Here is a 3,907-nt window from a genome sequence, read left to right as displayed (position 1 = left end):
TGTTTCTTAAATTTTATTTCAGTATAATATGGGAAAAAAACTCTGACTTTAATCTGAGAATTCTGAATTTAATCTCAGAATTGTGGATCTTAATGTAGATGGGCTTCATAAAGGAAGAGATTAGGGAGCACTCAGCTTCACTGACAACGGTGTGAGTTGTTAGGAAGGACCAGTAACACATTGGTGGAAAATGATGCAATTAGGCAACTTTTTACGTTTCAGAGGGGTCCCCAGTGATGCTATTTAATTAATGAAGGAGCAGAAGGTGATTAAAACAAGAGAGATTGATTAGTCTCTAAAACAGACATGGCTTGATGCTAACATGTTTGTTAGCTGTAAGAAAACAGACAGAAATCTGAGGTTAAAGTGAGAAATGTGAAAAAATGTCAGAATTGTGAGAAAAAAGTCACAATTGTGAGATTAAAGTCAGAATTGTGGGATTAAAGTCAGAATTCTGAGATTAAGACAGAATGTGAGAAAAAAATGTCAGAATTGTGAGATTAAAGTCAGAATTGTGGGAAAAAAAAGTCAGAATTGTGGGATTAAAGTCAGAATTCTGAGATTAAGACAGAATTGTGAGAAAAAAAAAGTCAGAATTGTTAGAAAAAAGTTAGAATTTTTTCAGTGGCCCCAATCCTCTTCCGTAAACTTTAAATATGTGTAGTTATACATAAAAAAAAAACGGGTGCTATCAGTTGACGCTGTCAGCTGTTGACCACGCGGTGGCGCTCGCTCTCCGTTCGCTCCGTGGCTCTTCTTCTCATCCTGTCTGCGCGTGCGCGTAACGCTGACAGAGAGGAGCCCATTTCCTTCAAGCAGCAACAGCAGCAGCAGCATCGCCAGGCCTGGCAGACGAACAACACAAAACATATGCGGTCAGAGGACAGAGAAACCGTCGCAGCTAAGCCACGTTTCGGATTGTCCGACAATAGTCGCGCAAAAACTGGATGCCCAACAAGCCGCCGGAGCCTCACTGATGGGCGTTCATCGCTAACCTGCAGCCGCATCTGCCCGACGCCTCAGCGGTATCTCCTGGGTGAGTTATCCTCAGCGCAGTGAGCGTTTTGTCTCAGTGTGTAGCTGCAGCGTTTTACCAGGAGCCTGTTGGGTGGAAGGTGGTTTAAACCTCGGGTTTGGTGGAAAGGTTACATCCCCCATTGTTGGAGGAAAACGAACAGACAGCTCCGTGTAGCTAACATTAAAGCAGCGTTAGCCTCAGCTACGAACGTCACGAGATCCATTATCGGACACATTTCAGTTATTGCTCTATCTGCTCAGGTTTAACAGTGTCCCTTGTTTTTCACTTTCTTTCTATAACATCGTTTAAAAACACAGTAAAAAAGAAAACATAAAATCATTAGTTATGTCTGTTTTATCGCCTGGTTTTAATCAGTTATTTCGGTGCTTTTACCCAAACCACTGAGTCACCCCCTTTTTTTTCCTTAGCTTCTGCTTCCATATTCGGACAAGTAACACATTTTATTTATATTTTTCTCCTAGAACGCCGCCGATGAGGTAAGAACTAAGATAATGTGGCATATGGGGAAGCAATTCAACATTTTGCTGAGATTTATTTGGTCAGAGGTGTAAATTCAGCGAATCTGTGAAAGCTAAACACTATATTCGGTGAACCCTTTTAATCTTCTATCATAATTTAGTCCATTGAGAGATAATCTGAGTGATCAATCCCATTTTTTTGCTGCCTTCAAACAGGTATGTGATTTCAGGAGGAGAGACTCCTTTATATAGGGTCAACACAAATGGACTGAAGTAATAGTGGCTTATTATGGCTTACAAATGAGAAAAGTTATAGTTATCAGAAAATTTGAAATATAGCAAAACACCTGCAGATGTTTCCTGAACCTCTAAATAAAAACTGATTTATTCTAGGGCCACATTGGCATCATCAGGCCTTTGGTAGTGCTTTGAATAAATATTATAATTTCATTATTTCAATAAGAAGCACACTACTTCGTTACTTTAACATTTATCTAATTTGTTTCTGATTAGAAAGCGAACATCGACTACTAATCAAAGGTCAATCATTAAAGAAAAAGAAAAGAAAGGAAGAAATCTCCACAAATATGAAAAACAATTTTGTTTCTGCTCCTTGCAGGATATTGATTTCTGTTTTTATCACAACTTGAGTTGGTTTAAAAAAAGGGGGGGAAAAGCTGATACATCAGCTTGTGCAGTGGATGCAACACATTTTCCAGGATACTATAGTCTGTTTTCTTGCTATATATTTTAAAGGCACAAAGGAGAAAGTTGTGTAAAAAAAAAAAGTACATTAATGGTAAGATCATGTTTGTTCTTTCGTTACTGAAATGACTTCTGGGATCATTTAAACCAGTTTATGCTTACGTTTATTGAGAAACTTTATGGAGAAGCTGCTTTCATTTTTCAAAAGGACTTTGTACCGGCCCATATTTTAACCGACCCATATTTTAACCAGCCCATATTTTAACCGGCCCATATTTTACCAGGTACCACCAGCTGCTCCAATCATACTGGTGTTCCTGGGAATAATTGGCCTGCAAACCAACCGGACCCCCTAGAAAGAAAATCTTTTATCAACAGGAAGATCAAACTAGAGTTTGACGGATGAATCGGCCAGCAAATACTTTTGGCCAATATATGTTTTATTTCCTTGTATCTGTTGTTTTTATTCCTTGTGTCAGCATCTGCTGATGCATTAACGTTTAGGAATGTTCATTGCGGCGTATTCAGCAGCCATAACTTGAGATCACATTAAATGTTTTCATTGCCGCTGCCTCCATTTGCCATCATTTTTAACATTTTGTTTTATTTATTAATAGGAGTTTCTTTTTTGCTCCAATGAACATTTGTGTAGCATTTGACATCGAGATTTTTTTATTTATTCTATCATGTCAATGAAGGCAGAGAAAGAAATAATGGCAATAAAATCAGCAGCAAATATTGGGATCTGGTGGACCGACGTCAGAAAAAGACATCGACTCAACAGCAGACCCAACAAAAAAGACCTGAAGGCTTCATTGATGCAGAAATCCATGTAGGAGGAGCCCAGACGATTATTTTTAATAATCGATTAATCCAATAATTTTTAAGCTCTAATTGAAACTAAGTAATCTTCCAATCTTTTCAGATCAGTTACTGGAAAAAAGTAACAGGTTACTGTTACTAGTTGCTTCATCCACAAAGAATCTTTTCACCAAAAAGTAATGACTTACTTTTTAAGACAACAGTTCTTAAATATTCACTCATTAATGACTCTATTATTTCAGTTCGGTGCTTTACAATATACTAAGGTATTGTTCAGCTTAACTTTATTTAAGTCAGGCCAGCAAATGAGTTGGAATAAATAACGATAAAAAAAATAAATAAATGGACTATGTAGTCCTAAATGCATCGTTACTGGAGCTGAGAGAAGCTGTGAAAAAGAACAAGCGCACGTTTAGTTGCTTATTGCAGACTGGGAAAATACTTTCCCTCATGTTTGTCAATTATAGTTCTTTGTTTTTACCCTCTCTGCTGCTTTCCTTTTGACCTTCTCTCCTGCTCCAAGCAGGACTCAGAAACATAAAGTAGCGAATGTGGCAGAGACCTGATTAATATACACGAACAGATAATTTTTTTTCTTTTTTTAAATCTCCAATCCACTGATGGCCAGTCTGTTCCTGAGTAAGGGTAACCGAGTTGATTTATTACAGATAAACCAGTTAGATTACTTTTTAGCATCACTTTCATACCATAATCATTAACATGACAAAAAATAAAGGCTTGAAATATTTCCCTCTCTGATGAATCCGTATAACAAACGAGTTTCACTCAAATTCTGTGATTTAAAATCAACTTTTTCATGATTTTTACTAGAGATGTCCCGATCCAGGTTTTTGCACTTCCGATCCGATACCGATATTGTTTT

At 37.5% G+C, this 3,907-nt stretch overlaps 1 long non-coding RNA gene across 1 annotated transcript in view; it reads left to right on the top strand.

The window, feature by feature from the left end:
- Positions 1 to 801: 801 nt before the first annotated feature.
- The window catches only part of LOC107089919, a 33,853-nt gene continuing 30,747 nt past the window's right edge, over positions 802 to 3,907 (top strand). Inside the window, exon 1 of the long non-coding RNA XR_001481453.1 lies at positions 802 to 1,036. This is a non-coding gene — a long non-coding RNA (uncharacterized LOC107089919). The remainder of the gene's footprint in view (positions 1,037 to 3,907) is intronic.

The sequence above is a fragment of the Cyprinodon variegatus genome, unplaced genomic scaffold (genome assembly GCF_000732505.1).
Source record: "Cyprinodon variegatus isolate N-32 unplaced genomic scaffold, C_variegatus-1.0 Scaffold271, whole genome shotgun sequence".
Lineage (NCBI taxonomy): Eukaryota > Metazoa > Chordata > Actinopteri > Cyprinodontiformes > Cyprinodontidae > Cyprinodon > Cyprinodon variegatus.
The sequence above is the reverse complement of the archived record's forward strand: the minus strand, read 5'-3'. Positions and strand labels throughout refer to the sequence as shown.